The sequence below is a fragment of the Arachis hypogaea genome, chromosome 6 (assembly GCF_003086295.3).
Source record: "Arachis hypogaea cultivar Tifrunner chromosome 6, arahy.Tifrunner.gnm2.J5K5, whole genome shotgun sequence".
NCBI lineage: Eukaryota > Viridiplantae > Streptophyta > Magnoliopsida > Fabales > Fabaceae > Arachis > Arachis hypogaea.
Window position 1 is genome coordinate 106,097,328 of NC_092041.1, and position 25,061 is coordinate 106,122,388.

At 39.5% G+C, this 25,061-nt stretch overlaps 1 non-coding gene across 1 annotated transcript; it reads right to left on the reverse strand.

Moving 5' to 3' along the window:
- Nucleotides 1–13,684: 13,684 nt before the first annotated feature.
- LOC112699660 (small nucleolar RNA R71) lies at nucleotides 13,685–13,788 on the reverse strand. The gene has a single exon (XR_003152606.1). It is a non-coding gene; the product is annotated as a small nucleolar RNA R71 (small nucleolar RNA).
- Nucleotides 13,789–25,061: the final 11,273 nt, after the last annotated feature.

Below are 25,061 nucleotides of genomic sequence, written 5' to 3' on the forward strand. Positions count from 1 at the left end.
GGCTTGGTGTGGGCGTAACTCTCGGGTAAATATATGGAGGGGTGTTTTTCGCAACCCACGCGTCCGCGCACGGTGCGCACGCGCGTGGGTTGTCACCAAATGCCTCAAGGGCGCGCACGCGCCAGGTGCGCGCACGCGCAGAAAGGTGCCTTTTCAAAATTTTGCATGATTTTGCACCACTTATGACATTCCAACCCCCCAAACAGCCACTTCAATACTATAGTAAGGCGTTTTAACTTGATAAACTACCAATGAACTCAACAAATGAAGCAGAATTAGGATTGAAATCTAACTATCAAACATGAAGTCAAGTGTTAAGCTAGTGTTAATCAAAGAATGATGCAATGGCTACATACAAGGGAAGATCTTACCATGGTGGGGTGTCTCCCACCTAGCACTTTTGTTTACCGTCCTTAAGTTGGACTTTCAATAGCTCAAAGTTCTTGTTCAAGAGGTGCATCCCTCAAGAGGAATACTTCAAATTCCTTAGAGTTCTTTCTTTGCTCACCGTGGTACAATTTGAGACGGTGCCCATTTACCTTGAAAATTTCCGGACTTGATGGATGGCGCAAGTGGTAGACCCCAAAAGGTTCTACCTTCTCCACTTGGTAGGGTCCATCCCACCTTGATCTAAGCTTTCCGGGTAGTAATCTCAGTCTTGAGTTGTAAAGGAGAACTAGGTCACCGGGTCGGAATTCTCTTCTCCTAATGTTCTTGTCATGGATGGCTTTCAACTTTTCCTTGTAGAGTCTAGAGTTGTCATAAGCTTCTAATCTCAAGCATTCCAATTCCGCTAATTGAAGCTTTCTTTCTACTCCTGCTCCACCTAAGTTCATATTACATTCCTTTATTGCCCAATAAGCTTTGTGTTCGATTTCCACCGGTAAGTGGCATGCTTTACCATATACAAGCCGAAAGGGGCTCATGCCAATAGGTGTCTTGTAAGCTGTTCGATAGGCCCACAGTGCATCGGAGAGTTTAGTGCTCCAATCCTTCCTACTCGGCTTCACAATTCTTTCTAACACATGCTTGATTTCCCGGTTAGAAACTTCGGCTTGGCCGTTTGTCTGAGGGTGGTAAGCCGTGGCGACTTTGTGTATGATGTCATATCTTCTCATGAGGCCTTCCATTTTTTGTTGCAAAAGTGGTATCCTTGGTCGCTAATGATTGCTCTTGGGGAGCCAAAGCGACAAATGATATTGTTCCTCACAAAAGAATAAACAACATGAGCGTCATCCGTTCGGGTGGGGATTGCCTCCACCCATTTTGACACATAATCGACGGCTAACAAGATGTAGAGAAAGCCATTGGAATTTGGAAATGGTCCCATGAAGTCGATTCCCCATACGTCAAAGATTTCACAAAAAAGCATATTTTGTTGGGGAATTTCGTCCTTCTTGGAAATATTTCCAAATCGAATGCATTGGGGACAAGAGTTGCAATATTGGGAAGCATCTTTAAGAAGAGTTGGCCACCAAAATCCGCAATCAAGGACCTTTCTTGCCGTTCTTTGGGGGCCATAGTGGCCACCTCCTTCGGAAGCATGGCAAGCGTCCAAGATTGCTTGGAATTCGGTTTGAGGTATGCACCTTCGCACTATTTGGTCCGCTCCACACCTCCACAAATAAGGATCGTCCCAAACATAGTATTTGGATTCGCTTTTCAGCTTATCCCTTTGATGTTTGCTAAGATTGGGAGGGAAGATGCGTGAAACCAAGTAGTTTGCTATTGGGGCATACCAAGGAACTACTTCCGAGATTGTGTGCAAACCATCTAGAGGAAAAGAGTCATTGATAGGAGTGGTGTCGCCTTTTGTGTGTTCGAGGCGACTTAAATGGTCCGCCACTAGGTTTTGGGAACCACTCCTATCTTTGATCTCCAAGTCAAATTCTTGTAACAAAAGCACCCAACGAATTAATCTCGGTTTTGATTCCTTTTTGGTCAACAAATACTTAAGTGCTGCGTGATCCGAGTATACTACAACCTTGGAACCAAGAAGATAGGCTCGGAACTTGTCCAAAGCAAAAACAATGGCTAGGAGTTCCTTTTCGGTTGTAGTGTAGTTGGATTGGGCACCGTCTAATGTTTTGGAAGCATAAGCTATGACGTAGGGGTTCTTACCTTCGCGTTGTGCTAACGCGGCTCCTATTGCATAATTTGAGGCATCGCACATGATTTCAAATGGTTGAGTCCAATTTGGTCCTCGCACAATAGGGGCTTGTGTCAATGCTACTTTAAGTTTGTCATATGCTTCCATGCATTCTTTGCTTAGCTCAAATTCAGTGTCCTTTTGTAGTAATCGAGAAAGAGGTAGGGCCACCTTGCTAAAGTCTTTGATGAATCTCCGGTAGAATCCTGCATGTCCAAGAAAAGAGCGGACTTCCCTCTCGGAGGAGGGGTAAGGTAAACTAGATATGACATTTATTTTTGCCGGATCTACAGAGATGCCTTCTTTGGAGACTATGTGTCCCAAAACAATGCCTTGTTTGACCATGAAATGACATTTTTCAAAATTTAAGACAAGGTTTGTTTTGGTGCATCTCTCTAAGACTTTTTCAAGGTTGCCTAAGCAATGCTCAAATGAATCACCGTATACACTAAAGTCGTCCATGAAAACTTCCATACATTGTTCTAGAAAATCCGCAAATAAGCTCATCATGCATCTTTGGAACGTTGCCGGTGCATTGCATAGGCCAAATGTCATACGCTTGTAAGCGTGCGTTCCAAAGGGGCAAGTGAATGTGGTTTTTTCTTGGTCCTCTAGAGAAATGTGAATTTGGAAGTAACCTGAGTAACCATCAAGAAAACAATAATATGATTTACCGGCTAGTCGATCAAGCATTTGATCAATAAACGGTAGTGGGAAGTGATCTTTTCTTGTGGCCGCATTCAACCTTCGGTAGTCTATGCATACTCTCCAAGAATTTTGCACTCTTGTCGCTATGAGTTCACCGTTTTCATTTTTGATTGTGGTCACCCCGGACTTCTTTGGCACTACTTGGACCGGGCTTACCCACTCGCTATCCGAGATGGGATAGATGATGTCCGCTTCAAGTAGCTTAGTGACTTCTTTCTTCACAACCTCAAGAATGGTTGGATTAAGTCTCCTTTGAGGTTGTCGGACCGGTTTTGCTCCTTCTTCAAGAAATATGCGATGCTCGCATACTTGGGGGCTTATTCCCACTAGATCCGCCAAAGTCCACCCGATTGCCCTTTTGTTTTTCCTCAATACATTTAGCAATTTGTCTTCTTGTTGAGGGGTTAACTCTTTTGCAATTATCACAGGGAGTTCTTGGGCTTCATCAAGATATGAGTATCTTAAATGGGGTGGTAGTGGCTTTAATTCCATCTTCTTTTCATTCTTTGAAGTTTGAGTTTTCGGATGGTTGGTATAGTGTGTGGTGTTCACTTTGCTTGGATCTTCGTTTGCTTCTTCAATCATGTACTTCTCATCTAACTTTGCAAGGTGCACTTCGGCAACCATGTTATCAATTGGGTCATACCGGAATAGAGAGTGATTCTCCAGCGGATGTTTCATTGCTTCCTCTAGGCTGAAACTTACAACTCTCCCATCTATTTCAAATGAATAAGTTCCCGAGTAGGCATCTAGCTTAAATCTAGAAGTTCTCAAGAATGGTCTTCCAAGTAGAATAGATGATGCTCTCTCGGTTTCGCTTGATGGCATTTCAAGGACATAGAAGTCAATTGGGAACACCAACCCTTTGATATTTACCAATACGTCTTCCGCAACACCCGTTACGATTATTATGCTTTTATCCGCTAGGACAAATCTTGCCGTCGACCTTTTTAGTGGTGACAACTTCAATATCCGGTTGACGGAGAGCGGCATAATGCTAACACATGCTCCAAGGTCACACATACAATCTATAAATTGAACTCCATTAACGGTGCAAATGACCATACAAGGGCCCGGATCATCACACTTCTCGGGCAATGCTCCCATTAAAGCGGAAATAGAACTCCCCAATGGGATGGTTTCCAATTCAAGAATTCTATCCTTGTTTATGCATAGATCTTTGAGGAATTTTTCATATCTAGGAACTTGATGGATAGCATCAAAGAGGGGAATGGTTACCTCAACTTTCTTGAACATTTCTACCATTTTTGGGTCGAGTTCTATGCGCTTTCTAGCTTTCTTTGCAAGTGTTGGAAATGGAAGTGGTTAAGCAATTTCTTCTTCTTCCAAGGTTCTCTTAGCCTTGGTTGTCTCCCTTGTTGGTTGGGCTTCATCCTCAACTATGACTTGTGGTGTCTCATCTTCCTCTACCTCTTCCATATCTATTCTCTCATCCTCTTGGGTGGTTGTGATGGGATTGGAGTCCTTTGCTTCCTTCTCTTTTAATTGTGTTCCGGATCTAAGGGTGATGGCATTAATACCCCCTTTTGGATTTGGTTGGGGTTGAGAGGGGATAACACTTTGGATTGGGGGTTGAGGAGTGGGGTTTGATGATGCATCCATGCGTGCAAGAAGAGCTTGTAGTGTAGAGGTGAGGCCGGTGAGACCGGAAGCTAGTGTGTTTTGTAGTTCCTTTTGGCCTTGGATAATGGTCCGGAGTGTTTCGTCTTGGTTGGAGGGGGTGGTTGTATATGCGAGTTGGGAAGCTTGTGATTGGTTGGGTGGCGGTCTTTGATGTGGTGGTTGGTATGTTTGATAGTTTCTTTGTGGGTTTTGTTGGTTGTATGGTTGGTTTTGTTGGTTGTATGGTCGGTTTTGTGAGAAGTTTTGTGAGTTGTTGCCCCATCTTTGACCTCCTCCGTTGTTGTTGTTGTCCCTATTTCCTTGTTGGTGATTGTCTCTCCAATTTTGATTATGGTACCCTCCCCCTTGATTGTAGTTTCCTCCTTGATAAGGGTGTCCTTGGTTAGAATTACCGCCTTGGTAGTATCCTTGATTTGGGCGGTCATAGAAGTTATGGGTAGCCGCCAAAGTATTGTCTTCTTGAAGGCTTGGGCACTCGTTCGTGTAGTGAGAATAGTAAGAGCAAATGCCACATACTTTTTGAGAAACCAATTGTTGGTTGTGTTGTTGAGGGGGTGGGGGTTGTTGTTGGTATGATTGAGGTTGTTGTGGTTGTTGTTGGTTCAATTGGAGTTGCCTCAAGATGGATGTCATTTCACTCAAGGATTGAGTTAAAGCGGTGGTTTCACTGCTAGTTGATACCTCATTCACGGTTCTTGGACGGTTGACTCTTCGTCTCATATGGTGATTGGATTTGGCTAAGTCAATGATAAGTTGCCATGCCTCCTCCGCTGTTTTATATTTGGACAAAGAACCATTGCTAGAGGTGTCCAAGAGAGTTCTATCTTGCTCTCGCATCCCTTGACATATGTATCCAAGCAATACTTGAGTATCAAGCATGTGATTGGGGCATGCGTCTAGTAGCTTGCGAAACCGTTCCCAATACTCGTAGAGTGGTTCCGTCTCACCTTGCACAATACAAGACATTTCCTTCCTTAGCCTATCCATCTTCTCCGGGGGCAAAAATTTATCCAAGAATCCTCTTCTAAGTAGGTCCCAATCGGAGGTAACTTCACTAGATAGAGTGTAGAACCATTCTTTAGCCTTGTCTTCAAGAGAGAAAGGGAAAGCAAATAACCATATGGCAACCTCATCGGACCCTTCCCGTCTAGTAGTTGAGCATATGCGATGGAAGTCCTTGAGATGTCGAATAGGGTCTTGTGCAGGAAGCCCATGAAACTTAGGTAGGAGGTTGATCAAAGCGGTCTTTAATTCAAAGTTAGCATTCAAGTTGGGGTGAGTTACATGAAGGGGTTGAAGGACATAATCCGGTGCACCCGCTTCCTTGATGGTAACTCTCCTCGGAGCATCCATGGTATTATTACCTAAAACAAAAGAAGAATTGTTAGAGAGATTGGTGGGAGTATGACTAATACCTTCTTTGAGTGACGGTTCAATGTTCACTTTTAGTAAGGTGGTTGCGGAGGTAAAAACCTCTTCACCTTTCCCAAACTTTAGCCGCCTCCGAGCTTGTCTAATATGAAACAAAGTTCGTTCTATTTCCGGATCAAAAGGGACTAAGCTCGGATTCGGTTGTGAACGCGTCATGCAATGAAGGGGAAATGAAATTCATGGTAACGATGAGGGGTTAGTCACTTGAACAATTTACAATGAAATGTAGCTATGTACATATGCACACACTCAATCCAAACAATAACATGGCACACTAAGCGAATTCCCCGGCAACGGCGCCATTTTGATAAATGAATTTTTGCCGGTATAGAAATTATCAAGTAATCAATCGTAGTATAGTCTAAACCGACGCAAACTCCATCATCAAACAAATCTACAATCTATAACCGAGAGCATTAGTCTCCCGAGTCGTCCTCCCTTGGAATTGCCAAAATGTGCATCTTATTGATTAGAAAGATTTGTTAATGTTCTTTGAAAGTTTTAGCAATGTAGTAGGAAACAAGTAATCAATCATTAAAGGACTTGGCTTAGGGTTGGCAATTGAATGCATATCCTTATAGTTCTTTCAATGAAGATAACAATTAGGCCATGCCTCATTTAGTTATCCCCTAGGTATAGAGAAAAGTCAAATGAAGATAGTCAACTTGAGTCACAAGTCCTAGCTTCACCTCATGGGAATCTAGCTTTAGTGCACTCCAAGTCAATTAGCAATCCCTAATTCCAAATCAACAATTGACATAACTATTCAACTTCTTCTAATGATCCAACCCTATGCCAAGTGAGAATTTTCTACTCCATAACTAGTGTTGACATTTTATCAAACATGTGATGAGCAAGAAAGATAGTCATAGTAAAATGAGAAGAAAAGTAGAATTAAAGGTATTGCAACACAAGGAACTAACAACAAATGTCAAAGAGCAACAATGAGGATCAAAATCTCAAAACATTAATGAAATCCAAAATCATCAAGTTGAATCCTAGATCTAAGGGAATTTAGCAATTACAACTACAACTTGGAATTGGAGAAGAAAATCTATTACATGAACAAAGTAAAGTGAAAATTGCAATGGATCTCACCAAAGAGTGGGTGAAAATTCAGAATTTTGATGAAGAAGAACCCTAGTAAGAGCTTGAGACCTCTCTCTCCTCCCCCAAGAGTGTAACTCCCTATCCCTCAAAATATCTAAAAAACTAGAAAATGAACTAAGTGTCTTTGACCCTTGCTCCTCTGGTCTTCTTAAACTTTTCCCGCCAAGACATTCCCCAAAAATGGGATCTCTAACCAACTCCACGCCTAAGTCACGTGACTTCTAAAAAATCACAATCGAACATCGGCGCGTACGCGCAAGGTACGCGTGCGCGCCACAGATGCATTTTGGGATGTACGCGGAGGCGTGACGTACGCGTGCGCGCCCGAGAAGATCATGGCTTAGCCGCTGTGCAAGCCAACTCGTGGCTTGACTCTTGGCTTCGGCTTCTAGTTGTTCTATCTACGCGGACGCGTCAAGTGCGCGTACGTGCCCATGCCGAGATTTCCAAGGCTTAATTCTCTTGCTCCCTTCCTTTGCTCCCATATTCCTTCTCTCTTCCGGTCCATCCCTGCCCTATATTCTGGAACCACTTAACACACGGGTCACGGCATCGAATGGCATCGAGAGAGGATTAGAAATGTATCTATTTTAGTGCAAAATAAGTATGTTTTCATCCATGGTGCAAAACTAGGAAAGGAATGCAAATCCTTGTATTTTCATACAGAAAGTGTGTGAAATCATTGATAAAACCCCTGAAATTAGCACAAGATAAACCCTCGAAATGGGGTTTGTCAGCTAGCGCCAGCTGTTCTATTTTCCGGTATCTTGTCTCCATTGATTGTAATACCCTGCTAATGAAGTATACTGGGCTCTGATTTTTTCCTATTTCAATCACTAGAACCGAGCTTATAGCATGGTTAGATACTGATAAGTATAAATTCAATGGTTTACCTATTTCTAGTCTCTGTAGTATTGGAGGTGATGTTAAGAACTGCTTGAGCTCCATAAAAGCATTTTCACATTCCTCGGTCCATGCAAATTTCTTATTTTTAGAGAATGTTTGGAAGAAGTGGTATGATCAATTTGCCACTGCAGGTAGGAAGCGTGACAGAGCGGCGACTCTTCCTGCGAGTTGTTGAACTTCTTTTATTGTCTTTGGACTCACCATGTTCAGTATTGCATTGCACTTTTCTGGGTTTGCTTTAATCCCTCCTGAAGTCAACATGAAACCGAGAAATTTTCCTCCTTGAACTTCGAAGGCGCATTTATCTGGATTGAACCTCATGTTGTAAGCTCGGACTTGATTGAAAACTTCTAACAAGTCGTCGCAATGTGCGCCTCGTTCAGGTGTCTTTGCTACCATGTCATCTACGTAAATTTCCATGTTTCGACCTATTTGTTGTCCAAATACATTGTCCATTAGTCTCTGATACATCGCCCCTGCATTCTTTAAGCCAAAAGGCATTACCTTGTAATAAAAGTTCCCATGTTCTGTTATAAAGGCTGTTTTACTTTGGTCCTCTGGGTGCATTAGGATCTGGTTGTAACCAGAGTATGCATCCATAAAACTCAAGGTTTTGAAAACGAAAGCATTATCTACTAATTTGTCGATACAGGGTAATGGGTAAGCATCCTTGGGGCAAGCTTTATTTAAATTTGTAAAGTTGACGCACATGCGCCATTTACCTGAGTTTTTCCTTACCATTACCACGTTGGAGAGCCATGTGGTGAAGCAAATTTCTTTGATGAAGCCTGCGATGAGGAGCTTATTGGTTTCCTCTAGTGCTGCTTGTTTCTTCTCCTCTCCGAGATTTCTTTTCTTTTGTGCCACATGTCGGACTGCCTTGTCAATTGCTAACTTGTGGCAGATGACTTCTGGACTTATTCCAGGCATGTCATCTGGCGTCTATGCAAACAGATTGGAATTCTATCACAGTATTTCTATGAGTTTTGTTTGTTTTTCCCCCTTCAGTGCTTCTCCGATGTGTGTGTACTGCTTTTCATTAGCTGTTAGTGTTATTCGGTGGAGGTTGTCCATTGGCTAGGGTCTTTCGTTGAAATCCTCTCTTGGATCAAGCTCGTCTAATGTTAAGATCTTGGCAGTATTGTGGATTTTTTGGACTTGCGGCCGAGCTGTCTGTTTTGTCTAGCTTTGCTTTAGACTGGCATTATAGCATTGCCGAGCTACTTGGTGGTCGGCATACACTGTTGCTATCCTGTTTTCCTGCACAAGAAACTTAACACACAGGTGTAAAGTAGACACTACTACCCTGAATATATTCAAGGCGGGTCTTCCGATGATAATATTATAAGGGCTATAATAGTCTACTATTAAATATTGGATATCAATGGATTTTGACATAGGGTCTTCTCCCATTGTTGTCTTTAACCATATGTATCCCATGATGGGGACCCTTTCTCTGGAGATCCCAATCAGCTCTCCAGAGGAAGGTTGCATTATTTTTTCTGATAACTTCATCGTTTTGAAAGTAGAGTAAAATAAAACATCAGCACTACTACTTGAGTCCAGTAGTGTCTTTCTTACCAACAGTTCTCCGACTTGAATGGAGATTACTACCGAATCATCGAGGTTAGGGCTTGCCGACTTAAAGTCTGATTGATCAAATGATATCATGACGTCTAGGTCCTCTTCTTTCTTTGGTGCACTATTCCTTCGATTGCCAATATTGCTCTGTAGCTTCATTTTTTGGCCGAAGTTGTTTCACCCCCACCTGCGTAGCCTTCTGATATGTGGTTGATGATCCCTCTTGGCGGGTTGGGTGTTGTCTGTTTCCCTTTGTCCTTATCTGTTGGCGCTCGTTGGTGTTCATCCATATCTGAGCTGGTTGCTTTGGTTTTACGTCCTTCGACGTATTTGTCTAGGAGCCCTTGGCGTGCCAGTCGTTCGAACAGGTCTTTGGCGACGATGCAGTCATCGGTAGTGTGTCTAAACTTTTGATGAAAGGTACAATGTTTGCTTCTATCCAACAAACTGAGAATCTCCTTGATGATGTTCTCCCATTTGGTGTTGAACCTGGTGTAAGTGTTGAATTTGGGTGTGAGTTTGAAGGGCTTCTTCGGCTCCTTGTTGATTGGTGGTCTGAAAATTTTTTCCTCGTCTCTTCTGTGTGGTTGTTTGTCTGTTTTCTGAGCTTTGCGGAGCTTTTCAATCTCCATCTGACCTGCAGCCCTTTCTCGAAATTCTTCCAGGGTCTTTGGTTTAGTTACTGCAATTGATGAGCGGATAATTTATACGCTTTTTGGCATTATTTTTAGGTAGTTTTTAGTAAGTTCAAGCTACTTTTAGGGATGTTTTCATTAGTTTTTATGTTAAATTCACATTTTTTACTATGGGTTTGTGTGTTTTTCTGTAATTTCAGGTAATTTCTGGCTGAAATTGAGGGACTTGAGCAAAACTCTGAAAAAAGGCTGACAAAAGGACTGCTGATGCTGATGGATTCTGACCTCCCTGCACTCGAAATGGATTTTCTGGAGCTACAGAACTCCAAATGGCACGCTCTCAACGGAGTTGAAAAGTAGACATCCAGAGCTTTCCAGTAATATATAATAGTCCATACTTTATTCGGGAATTGACGATGTAAAGTGGCGCTCAACGCCAAGTACATGCTGCTGTCTGGAGTTAAACGCCAGAAATACGTTACAACCCGGAGTTGAACGCCAGAAACACGTTACAACTTGGCGTTCAACTCCAATAAAAGCCTCAGCTCGTGGATAGACCAAGCTCAGCCCAAACATACACCAAGTGGGCCCCGGAAGTGGATTTATGCATCAATTACTTACTTTTGTAAACCCTAGTAGCTAGTTTATTATAAATAGAACTTTTTACTAGTGTATTAGACATCTCTGAATGCCTAGTCCTTAGACCATGGGGGGCTGGCCATTCGGCCATGCCTGAACCTTTCACTTATGTATTTTCAACGGTGGAGTTTCTACACACCATAGATTAAGGGTGTGGAGCTCTGCTGTACCTCAAGTTTCAATACAATTACTATTATTTTCTATTCAATTCTCTTTTATTCTTATTCTAAGATAAACGTTGCACTTCAACTTGATGAATGTGATGATCCGTGACACTCATCATCATTCTCACCTATGAACGCACGTGACTGACAACCACTTCCGTTCTACCTTAGGCCGGGCGCATATCTCTTAGATTCCCCAACAGAATCTTCGTGGTATAAGCTAGATAGATGGCAGCATTCATGGGAATCCGGAAAGTCTAACATTGTCTATGGTATTCCGAGTAGGATTCTGGTATTGAATGACTGTGACGAGCTTCAAACTCCTGAAGGCTGGGCGTTAGTGACAGACGCAAAAGAATCAAGTGATTCTATTCCAACCTGATTGAGAACCGACAGATGATTAGCCGTGCTGTGACAGAGCATAGGACCATTTTCACTGAGAGGATGGGATGTAGCCATTGACAACGGTGATGCCCTACATACAGCTTGCCATGGAAAGGAGTAAGAAGGATTGGATGAATGTAATAAGAAAGTAGAGATTCAAGAGGAGCACAGCATCTCCATACGCCTATCTGAAATTCTCACTATTGATTTACATAAGTATTTCTATCCTATTTTATTTTCTGTTTATTATTTATTTTCGAACTTATCATAAACCATTTAATCTGCCTAACTGAGATTTACAAGGTGACCATAGCTTGCTTCATACCAACAATCTCTGTGGGATCGACCCTTACTCACGTAAGGTATTACTTGGATGACCCAGTACACTTGCTGGTTAAGTTGAACGGAGTTATGATCACACCAGGGATTATTAAGATCCCAATTCATCATACCATGATCTCTTTGGGGTATTTTTGATAGAGCCAATATTTAAATTTTATACAAGTACAAAGAGACCAACTTTGAGGATCACAATTTCGTCTACCAAGTTTTTGGCGCCGTTGCCGGGGATTGTTGCTCAGATTAGGTAATTTTCTTTTCAAAAAGTTTTCAAAAATTTTTCTTTTCTTTTTCGTTTTTTTTCCAAAAATATTTTCGAAAAAAATTAATAAAAATCCAAAAAAAATCATAAAATCATAAAAATAAAAAATATTTTGTGTTTCTTGTTTGAGTCTTGAGTCAACTTTTAAGTTTGGTGTCAATTGCATGCTTTAAAAATTTTTCTTGCATTTTTCGAAAATTCATGCATTCATGGTGTTCTTCATGATCTTCAAGTTGTTCTTGACAAGTCTTCTTGTTTGATCTTGATGTTTTCTTGTTTTGTGTTGTTTGTTGTTTTTCATATGCATTTTTCGTTTGTTAGAGTCCATGCATTAAAGATTTCTAAGTTTGGTGTCTTGCATGTTTTCTTTGCATCAAAATTTTTCAAAAATTTGTTCTTGATGTTCATCATGATCTTCAAATTGTTCTTGGTGTTCATCTTAACATTCATAGTGTTCTTGCATGCATCATGTGTTTTGATCCAAAATTTTCATGTTTTGGGTCATTTTTATGTTTTTCTCTCTCATCATTAAAAATTTAAAAATCAAAAAATATATCTTTTCCTTATTTTTCTCATAATTTTCGAAAATTTGAGTTGACTTAGTCAAAAAAATTTTTAAAATTAGTTATTTCTTACAAGTCAAGTCAAATTTTCAAAAATTTAAAAATCTTATCTTTTCAAAATGCCTTTTTCTTAAAAATCTTATCTTTTTATCTTATCTTTTTCAAAATTTTATCTTTTTCAAAATTTGATTTTAAAATATCTTTTCTATCTTCCTATCTTCTTATCTTTTTAAAATTAAAAACTTCAAATCTTTTTCAATCAACCAACTAACTTTTTGTTTGTTTCTTATCTTTTTCAAAACCAACTAACTACTTCTCCCTCCCTAATTTCGAAAATATCTCATCTCTTTTTCAAAATTCTTTTTTTGTTTTAAATTTTAATTTTAATCTTATCTTATCTCTAATTTTCGAAAATTACTAACACCTTTTTAAAATTATTTTCGAATTCTCCCTCTCTTTTCTTATTCTATTTAATTAATTATTTACTAACACTTCTCTTCACCTCTCTTCATCTAAATATCCGAACCCATTCTTCTTCACTCTCCTTCCCTTTCTTCTTCTACTAACATAAAGGAATCTCTATACTGTGACATAGAGGATTCCTCTTCTTTTCTTGTTTTCTTCTCTCTCATATGAGCAGGAACAAGGACAAAAGCACTCTTGTTGAAGCTGATCCTGAACCTGAAAGGACTTTGAAGAGGAAACTAAGAGAAGCTAAACTACAACAATCTAAAGGTAACCTTTCAGAAATTTTCGAATAAGAGAAGGAGATGGCAGCCAAACCCAATAATGATAATGCAAGAAGGATGCTTGGTGACTTTACCAAACCCACGTCCAAATTTGATGGAAGAAGCATCTCCATTCCTGCTATTGGAGCAAACAATTTTGAGCTAAAACCTCAGCTAGTTGCCTTAATGCAACAAAACTGCAAGTTCTATGGACTTCCATCTGAAGATCCTTATCAGTTTTTAACTGAATTCTTGCAGATCTGTGAGACTGTTAAGACGAATGGAGTAGATTCTGAAGTCTACAGGCTCATGCTTTTCCCTTTTGCTGTAAGAGACAGAGCTAGAATATGGTTGGATTCACAACCTAAGGATAGCCTGGACTCCTGGGAGAAGCTGGTCACGACCTTCTTGGATAAATTCTTTCCTACTCAAAAGCTGAGCAAGCTCAGAGTGGATGTTCAGACCTTCAAACAAAAAGATGGTGAATCCCTCTATGAAGCTTGGGAAAGATACAAGCAGTTGACCAAAAGGTGTCCATCTGACATGTTTTCAGAATGGACCATATTAGATATATTCTATTATGGTCTATCTGAGTTTTCGAAAATGTCATTGGACCATTCTGCAGGTGGATCCATCCACCTAAAGAAAACACCTGCAGAAGCTCAAGAACTCATTGACATGGTTGCAAATAACCAATTCATGTACACTTCTGAGAGGAATTCCATGAATAATGGGACGCCTCAGAGGAAGGGAGTTCTTAAAATTGATGCTCTGAATGCCATATTGGCTCAGAACAAAGTGTTGACTCAACAAGTCAACATGATCTCTCAAAGTCTGAATGGATGGCAAAATGCATCCAACAGTACTAAAGAGGTAGCTTCTGAAGAAGCTTATGATCCTGAGAACCCTGCAATAGCAGAGGTAAATTACATGGGTGAACCTTATGGAAACACCTATAACTCATCATGGAGAAATCACCCAAATTTCTCATGAAAGGATCAACAAAAGCCTCAACAAGGCTTTAACAATGGTGGACGCAATAGGCTAAGCAATAGCAAGCCTTTTCCATCATCTTCTCAGCAACAGACAGAGAATTCTGAACAAAACACTTCTAATTTAGCCAATCTAGTCTCTGATATGTCAAAAGCCACTTTCAGTTTCATGAGTGAAACAAGATCCTCCATCAGAAATCTGGAGGCACAAGTGGGCCAGCTGAGTAAGAAAGTCATTGAAACTCCTCCCAGTATTCTCCCAAGCAATACAGAAGAGAATCCAAAAGGAGAGTGCAAGGCCATTGATGTGATCAATATGGCCGAATGCACAAGGGAGGAGAAGAACGAAAATCCTAGTGAGGAAGACCTCCTGGGACGTCTCTCAAGCAAGAAGGAGTTTCCTATTAAGGATCCAAAGGAATCTGAGGCTCATATAGAGACCATAGAGATTCCATTAAATCTCCTTCTGCCATTCATGAGATCTGAAGACTATTCTTCCTCTGAAGAGGATGAAGATGTGACTGGAGAGCAAGTTGCTCAATATTTAGGAGCTATCATGAAGCTGAATACCAAGTTGTTTGGTAATGAGACTGGGGAAAGTGAACCTCCCTTGCTCATTAATGAACTAGATACCCGGATTCAGCAAATTTTACCTCAAAAGAGACAAGCTTATGGAATAGTAGAGGACGTGTTAGTAAAGGTTGAAGGCCTTTACATCCATGTTGATTTCATAATCTTAGACACTAGGAAGGAAGAGGATGAATGCATCATCCTTGGAAGACCTTTCCTAGCAACAGCAGGAGCTGTGATAGATGTCAACAGAGGTGAATTAGTCTTTCAATTGAATGGGGACTACCTTGTGTTTAAGGCACATGGCCATCCCTCTGTGACAAAAGAGAGTAAGCATGAAAAGCTTCTCTCAGTTCAGAGTCAAGAAGAGCCCCCACAGTCAAACTCTAAGTTTGGTGTTGGGAGGCCACAACCAAACACTAAGTTTGGTGTTAAGACCCCATATCCAAACTCTAAGTTTGGTGTTGGGACTATACAACATTGACCTGATCACCTTGTGGCTCCATGAGAGCCCACTGTCAAGCTATTGACATTAAAGAAGCGCTTGTTGGGAGGCAACCCAATTTTATTTGTCTAATTTTTATTTTATTTTATTTTATTGTTATTTTGTGTTTTATTAGGTACATGATCATGTGGAGTCACGAAAAAAAATATAAAATTAAAAACAGAATCAAAAACAGCAGAAGAAAAATCACACCTTGGAAGAAGGACAGACTGGCGTTCAACGCCAGTAAGGAGCATCAGGCTGGCGTTCAATGCCAGAACAGAGCATGAATCTGGCGCTGAACGCCAGAAACAAGCAACATTATGGCGTTTGAACGCCAGGAATGTGCCTTGAGAAAAGCTGGCGCTGAACGCCAGTAACAAGCATGGAACTGGCGTTCAACGCCAGAAACATGCTACACATGGGCGTTGAACGCCCAAAACATGCTACACATGGGCGTTGAACGCCCAGAACGTGCATCACCTCGGTGTTTTAAACGCCAGAATGGTATGCAAAGGCATTTTGCATGCCTATTTGGTGCAGGGATGTAATTCCTTGACACCTCAGGATCTGTGGATCCCACAGGATCACCTCAGGATCTGTGGACCCCATAGGATCACCTCAGGATCTGTGGACCCCACAGGATCCCCACCTAACATATTTCCACCTTACCTCCTAATCCTATAACACTTTTCCCCATATCACACTTCCCAACAACTTCAATCTCTCTTCCTAGTTACCCCCTTCACCACTTACATCCATCCACTCTTCCCCATAAACCCCACCTACCTTCAAAATTCAAAACCACTTTCCCACCCAAACCCACCCTAAATGACTGAAACTATACCCTCTCCCCTCCCTATATATACCCTTCCATTCTACTTCACTTTTACACAACACAACCCCCTCTTCTATACCTTGGCCGAAACCTACACTCCCCCTTCTCCTCCATATTTTCTTCTTCTTCTTCTTCTCTTCTTTCTTCTCTTGCTCGAGGGCGAGCAATATTTTAAGTTTGGTGTGATAAAAGCATAAGCTTTTTGTTTTTCCATTACCATCAATGGCACCTAAGGCTGGAGAATCCTCTAGAAAAAGGAAAAGGGAAGACAAAAGCTTCCACCTCCGAGTCATGGGAGATGGAAAGATTCATCTCCAAAAGCCATCAAGACCACTTCTATGATGTTGTGGCAAAGAAGAATGTGATCCCTGAGGTCCCTTTCAAGCTCAAGAAAAATGAGTATCTGGAAATTCGACATGAAATCCGAAGAAGAGGTTGGGAAGTCATAACCAACCCCATGCAACAAGTCGGAATCTTAATGGTTCAAGAGTTCTATGCCAATGCATGGATCACTAAGAACCATGATCAAAGTATGAACCCGAGTCCAAATAATTATCTCACAATGGTTCGGGGGAAATACTTAGATTTTAGTCCGGAGAATGTGAGGTTGGCGTTCCACTTGCCCATGATGCAAGGAGATGTACGCCCCTACACTAGAAGGGTCAACTTTAATCAAAGGTTGGACCAAGTCCTAATGGACATATGTGTGAAAGGAGCTCAATGGAAAAGAGACTCCAAAGGCAAGCCAGTTCAACTAAGAAGACTAGACCTCAAGCCTGTGGCTAGAGGATGGTTGGAGTTCATTCAACGCTCCATCATTCCCACTAGCAACCAATCTGAAGTTACTGTGGATCGGGCCATCATGATTCATAGCATCATGATTGGAAAGGAAGTAGAAGTTCATGAAGTCATCTCTCATGAATTCTACAAAATAGCCGAAAAAGTCCTCCACCATGGCAAGGCTAACTTTTCCTCATCTTATTTGCCATCTATGTTACTCAGCTGGAGTTATCATAGAAGGAGACATCCTCATTGAAGAGGATAAGCCCATCACCAAGAAGAGGATGGAGCAAGCAAGAGAGACCCTCCACGGATCTCAAGAGATGCCTGAGGAAGCTCATCATCAAGAAATCCCTGAGATGCCTCAAGGGATGCACTTTCCTCCCAACAACTATTGGGAACAACTCAACACTTCCTTAGAAGATTTGAGCTACAATGTGGAACAATTAAGGGTGGAACATCATGAGCACTCCATCATTCTCCATGAAATAAGAGAAGATCAAAGAGTAATGAGGGAGGAGCAACAAAGGCAAGGAAGGGACATAGAAGAGCTTAAGGACATTGTTGGTCCTTCAAGAAGGAGACGCCACTAAGGTGGATTCATTCCTTGTTCTTATTTCTTTCTGCTTTTTGGTTTTTATGTGTGTTCATTTATGTTTTGTGTCTCTACTTCATGATCATTAGTGTTTAGTAACTATGTCTTAAAGTTATGAATAATTCCATTAATCCTTCACCTTTCTTAAATGAAAAATGTTTTTAATTCAAAAGAACAAGAAGTACATGAATTTCGAATTTATCCTTGAATTTAGTTTAATTATATTGATGTGGTGACAATACTTTTTGTTTTCTGAATGAATGCTTAAACAGTGCATATTTTTGATCTTGTTGTTTATGAATGTTAAAACTGTTGGCTCTTGAAAGAATGATGAACAAAGAGAAATGTTATTGATGATCTGAAAAATCATAAAATTGATTCTTGAAGCAAGAAAAAGCAGTGAAAAAGCAAAAGCTTGTGAAAAAAAAAAGTGGCAAAAAAAAATAGAAAAAGAAAAAGCAAGCAGAAAAAGCCAATAGCCCTTAAAACCAAAAGGCAAGGGTAAAAAGGATCCAAGGCTTTGAGCATCAATGGATAGGAGGGCCCAAGGAAATAAAATCCAGGCCTAAGCGGCTAAATCAAGCTGTCCCTAACCATGTGCTTGTGTCATAAAGGTCCAAGTGAAAAGCTTGAGACTGAGTGGTTAAAGTCGTGATCCAAAACAAAAAGAGTGTGCTTAAGAGCTCTAGACACCTCTAACTGGGGACTCTAGCAAAGCTGAGTCACAATCTGAAAAGGTTCACCCAGTCATGTGTCTGTGGCATTTATGTATCCGGTGGTAATACTGGAAAACAAAGTGCTTAGGGCCACGGCCAAGACTCATAAGTAGTTGTGTTCAAGAATCAACATACTTAACTAGGAGAATCAATAACACTATCCGAAATTCTAAGTTCCTAGAGAAGCCAATCATTCTAAACTTCAAAGGAAAAAGTGAGATGCCAAAACTGTTCAGAAGCAAAAAGCTACAAGTCCCGCTCATCTAATTATAATTAATATTCATTGATATTCTGGAATTTATAGTATATTCTCTTCTTTTTATCCTAATTGATTTTCAGTTGCTTGGGGACAAGCAACAATTTAAGTTTGGTGTTGTGATGAGCGGATAATTTATACGCTTTTTGGCATTATTTTTAGGTAGTTTTTAGTAAGTTCAAGCTACTTTTAGGGATGTTTTCATTAGTTTTTATGTTAAATTCACATTTCTGGACTTTACTATGAGTTTGTGTGTTTTTTTTGTAATTTCAGGTAATTTCTGGCTGAAATTGAGGGACTTGAGCAAAACTCTGAAAAAAGGCTGACAAAAGGACTGTTGATGCTGATGGATTCTGACCTCCCTGCACTCGAAATGGATTTTCTAGAGCTACAGAACTCCAAATAGCACGCTCTCAACGGCTTTGGAAATTAGACATCCAGAGCTTTCTAGCAATATATAATAGTCCATACTTTATTCGGGAATTGACGATGTAAAGTGGCGCTCAACGCCAAGTACATGCTGCTATCTGGAGTTAAACGCCAGAAACACGTTACAACCCGGAGTTGAACGCCAGAAACACGTTACAACTTGGCGTTCAACTCCAATAAAAGCCTCAGCTCATGGATAGACCAAGCTCAGCCCAAACATACACCAAGTGGGCCCCGGAAGTGGATTTATGCATCAATTACTTACTTTTGTAAACCCTAGTAGCTAGTTTATTATAAATAGAACTTTTTACTAGTGTATTAGACATCTCTGAATGCCTAGTCCTTAGACCATGGGGGGCTGGCCATTCGGCCATGCCTGAACCTTTCACTTATGTATTTTCAACGGTGGAGTTTCTACACACCATAGATTAAGGGTGTGGAGCTCTGCTGTACCTCAAGTTTCAATACAATTACTATTATTTTCTATTCAATTCTCTTTTATTCTTATTCTAAGATATACGTTGCACTTCAACTTGATGAATGTGATGATCCGTGACACTCATCATCATTCTCACCTATGAACGCGCGTGACTGACAACCACTTCCGTTCTACCTTAGGCCGGGCGCATATCTCTTAGATTCCCCAACAGAATCTTCGTGGTATAAGCTAGATAGATGGCAGCATTCATGGGAATCCGGAAAGTCTAACCTTGTCTGTGGTATTCCGAGTAGGATTCTGGTATTGAATGACTGTGACGAGCTTCAAACTCCTGAAGGCTGGGCGTTAGTGACAGACACAAAAGAATCAAGGGATTCTATTCCAACCTGATTGAGAACCGACAGATGATTAGCCGTGTTGTGATAGAGCATAGGACCATTTTCACTGAGAGGATGGGATGTAGCCATTGACAACGGTGATGCCCTACATACAGCTTGCCATGGAAAGGAGTAAGAAGGATTGGATGAATGTAATAAGAAAGTAGAGATTCAAGAGGAGCACAGCGTCTCCATACGCCTATCTGAAATTCCCACTATTGATTTACATAAGTATTTCTATCCTATTTTATTTTCTGTTTATTATTTATTTTCGAACTTATCATAAACCATTTAATCTGCCTAACTGAGATTTACAAGGTGACCATAGCTTGCTTCATACCAACAATCTCTGTGGGATCGACCCTTACTCACATAAGGTATTACTTGGATGACCCAGTACACTTGCTGGTTAAGTTGAACGGAGTTATGATCACACCAGGGATTATTAAGATCCCAATTCATCATACCATGATCTCTTTGGGGTATTTTTGATAGAGCCAATATTTAAATTTCATACAAGTACAAAGAGACCAACTTTGAGGATCAAAATTTCGTCCACCAGCAATCGTCTCCCGGAATTTGCCCAGTCTGAGGTCGGCTTTAAGGGCGTGCAGGTGAACTGCCAGATCCAAGTCTTGGATCTCCATGGTTGCTTCAGCGAACCGAGTCATATAGTCCTTTAGACTTTCGTGTTGTCCTTGCTTGATGGTGCCTAGATAGTCTGATCCGTGCACATATATTCGTGATGCAGCAAAGTAATCAATGAAAGACCTCATTAGCTCCTCAAAGGAGGAAATTGAACCTGCAGATAGCTTAGAAAACCAGAGTAATGCAGCACCGTCAAGATAAGTAGGAAAATCTCAACAAAGCACAGGTTCATTGTTAGCACCGTTAAAAAATATCATAGATTGAAATTTCTTAACATGAGCCTGGTGGTCACCAAACCCCTTGTATGGCTCAAGGGCGGTGGGTAGTACAAAATTTTTTAGCATCTGGAAGTTGGTGATCTCCTCAAAAAAAGGGTTGTCCAAAGTCAGCTTTTCTTTCGGCGGGCTGATGTTCAAGGGAACTGTGTTGCCCTGAGCCGAGCTTTTGGAGCTTTCTTCCTCAAGTTTCCCATTGCTATGGGCTGACAGTTCAGCTATCCTCCATACTTCTGCCTGTAGCTCAGCAATCTGTGCTAGGAGCTCTGCTTGTGTTAGTTGTGGGACCCCGTTATCGGCCATGTTTGGTGATTGGGAATCCTGCAAAATAAAGTAGAAAACTAGGGGAAGAAAATAGTGGGGTTAGATCAGGGCCCCACGGTGGGCGCCAAGTGATACGTCTGTGCACTAGGGCAGCCGAGTTATAGCGATTCCGGGCTGGGTACCGTCAGAGTGGGAGAGCTATACGTCGGCCAAGACTGAACACCGCGGCGGGAATACCTGCAAAAGATACTCCGACGCTCAAGTCAGTAATAAATTTCAGTGAGTATATCAAATAAACATGAAACTGAGAGAAGAACCTGATCCTTAGCCGAGAATATGAGTTCGGCTTTATAGACGTTATTTTACCCGTTTGTTGTGGATAAGTCCGAGTTTGTAGGTTGGTTATCGTATTCTATTTTGGTGATCAGATTTGTTAAGCACGTTTCTTATTTTCAAATAAGTGGGCCCGATCTTATTTGTTTACGTTCTGAGCTTTTTGGGCGGCCGAGGTATGTGGTTACATATCAGTTACCATTTCAAATTATAAGGATTAGTTAAACAACCTTCCAATTCATAATCATGTATTCTCCTCCTCTCCATCGCGATAACCCTCCTCCGATCGCGTCCCACCACCCCTCAAACCACTCTCCCTCCTCGAGAGTGCCATCATTTTTGCGTTTTTCACTGCCTCTAGCCACTGCAGTACTTCCCTCACAATTCGTAGCATTGTCCACCACTATAGAGCCCTTCTCGTTACGATTCGAAATGTCACCGACCACCACAGTGCCATCCTCGTCGCGATTTACAACCCCGCCAGCATAGCATTGCCATTCTCGTCACGATTTGCAGCGCCGCCACCACCACCACAGTCCTTCTTCCCTTGCGATTTGCAAATCACTTCCACAACCTTTCTCCCCTCGTGGTTCGCAGATCTCCGCCGAGCCCTCTTCCTCTCAAACGAAACAAGGAGAAAGTATTGGTTTATTGTTAAAGCATGATTTTAATCATCTAGTGATAATGGTGCTTCTTTTTCAGGTTATCTTGTCTCAGTTGATTCCTATATGAATTTATAGGTGTATTCTCTGGATCATTTCCTATTTGTTTTCTATCGTATAGTTTACTCATACTAGGGTTTTTAATTCTTAGCTATTGACGTTATTTTTTGTGTAGATGGATCTCTTTGTAATTTGTTAACACTAAAGAATACATTGAGAAACAATTTACAAAAATTAAAAAGAAAATTGATTAGATATGTGTTCTATCTAAATTTTATATCTGAGACATTTTCTTGTTTTGCAATCGCACGTATATATTAATTTTATTTGTGATTATGAGTTGTGACTTTGTTATAGCATATATATTAATCACTTTGCTGTTGTGGCTTATAGTACATATATATTACATATAATTTTTTGGATGTTTCTTTTTAATTAAATAGATATTTTTTCAAATGGATATTTTTTTATATAGAACAGCAAAAGTTTGACTTTCACAATCATCTGTATTAGATGAGCTTAAATTCTTTTCCTCTGCATTGGATGTAATGCGCACAATAATTTTGCAAAACTTTCGATTTGTCTTAGTTATTTTGGTTTAGTTGCTTCTATTTAGATATTGAAAATGTTAAGTGATGTCTTTACTCTAGAATTAAAAGTTTTTTTTTGGTTATTTTTAGAGCTACTAGCTTTCAAATAATGCAAAATTTCTTAGTTTTATCTATTTACTTTTATTTTCCTTTAGAATATCGTATTACTATTATGAAACAATTATAATTGCTTACAAGTTTTGTGACAAAGCATTAGTTAATGATGATGGGTTAATGATTATGCAGTTTTTAATATACTCACAGAGAAATTTTGCAATAATATTTGATATAGTAAAAAAAAAAATTCCTAATTACTAATTATTTAGATTTTAAGAAGAGGATTTATCTTTAATAGCTTAAATCCATCCAACGCTAAATTTAAAGTCTCTTCTCTAATTAACATTCTATTTTTCTAAGGCACTAAATTAGCATGTGATAACCAAATTCTAAATCTAAAATAAACATATAATTAAATTCTAAATTTTAAATTAACTTAATCTTAAATTTTATTAGCATATGATAACCAAATTCTAAATTCTAAATTAATATATAACAAAATCTTAAATCCTAAATTAACTTAATCTTAAATCGTATACCCAATTTCACAATAATATAATTTAAACTCTAAATTTCAATTTCACAGAAATTTCATTAATTTGAAATTAAAACATATATTAAAACCAATTTTACACTACAAAAAATGTTAAGTACCGTTAGATTTACTGTAAAAAAATATCAGCCAATATAAACCTTGCTGCTAAACATTTACCGTTGGATTTATTGTGTCTAACAGTAATTACCGTTAGATTTTTCGATGGAATATAATAAAAGAAAAACGGATTCTTCGTCGACATTACCGTCAGATTATTCTGACGGTAACATTTAGTGCCACTTCGTACGATTTTTCGCCATATTATCGGCAGATTTATCCAATGCTGATACCGACAAAAATGTTATTTAAACTATTTTTTTAAAAAAAATAATAGTACCGTCGAAATATTTTGATGGTAATTCCGATAGAAGAATTTTTTTTTAAAATGTAAATTATCTTTCTCTGTCTATTTCTAATGTACCTTGATAATTAACAATTGAAATAGTGCTTCAAACCTTATGTGAAGTACAAAGAATTTAAATTACAAATACCGAATGATGGTAACTGAAATATCTGAAACAATGCTAACTATATTATATTCACGGAACTATGTTTACATTCACTAAAACATATATTACAAATACACAAAGTTTCTTAAAGAAATACATATCATAAAACTATATTTACATTAACCTTAACCAGATTCATTATCTTCTTCCTCTGGTTTACTATCCTCGTCTTCTGATGTAGTTTCCTGATTATTATCGAACTCGTCTTCCTTTTCTTCGTCACTATCGACCCTGTCTTCTTCTTGAAGATTGTCGTCCTCTGCTGGAAGTGCGTTGGCATTTAGCCCAAGGTCAACAATGTCATCATCCTTAACAGCAAATCAAAGGGAGATCGGTTCATCGGTATCAATCACCGTTTTCGAAAGAGTTGGTCGTCAAACCAAACACGTTTTAAACAATTTAAACAATAATTCGACAAATCTTCTGCTTAATTCAGTGACATGCATGAAATAAATACAATAGTTTTCATATAGGAAACAATTTCAGTCATAAATCATTAACATACAGGCATTCAATAAAACATCAACCCCTAACCATTCTAAAGCGCAACCCCTTATAACTCCACAATTTTCCAGCAAACAAGTGTTTCAAGAAGGCGCCACTACGCGACCTTCTCCCACTTCCGTCCCAAATCTCTATTATAGGAAAAGTAAGTCCAACATAAAATGTAAACAATTCATTATATTCAAATATAGAAAACTAATTTAGAATATTACTGTACAGAAAATAAAAGAAAGAAACTCCAATTGAGCTCAAAGAAAATAGTACCGTCCTGATAAAAATGATTACTTATTAAATTCACAAGGTGAAACTAATTCCAAAACTAACTTAAAAGAATAGGTAAAATTCATTACTCTAATTAATTAAAATCTAATTTTTAATTCAACCAAACTAACATAAACATCACAAATTTAATTTTTACTTACATTAAAGTAACACAGCTTCTAATAACATACTTCATTAATTATATTAAGCAAGTTTAACCATTGATTTAGCAACAACTCTAACAATATGTTAAACTCACAAGGAAACTAATTTAAATGAATATGTAAAATTCATTACTCTAATTAATTAAAACTTAATTCTTAATTTAACCAAATTAACAAGATTTAACAACAACTCTAATAAAATGTTAAACTCACAAAATAATATGAAAAAAATATAATAATCATACTAACAAACCAATTTGATGATAGTAGTGGTAGCTCGTGGTAACAGAGGCGGCAATAATGGCGACGTGAACAGCAACTGTGACAGAAGATGCAATTGAGATAGCAGCAGATTCGACAAGCACGCACAACGACGGTGACAGCAGGTGCTCCAAGCGCGGTGACGATGTCGACGGGAAGTTCTAGCGTCGGCTATGGTGATTGTTGCCGTCAAAAGAGTGACCAAACGGAGAGAGAGAG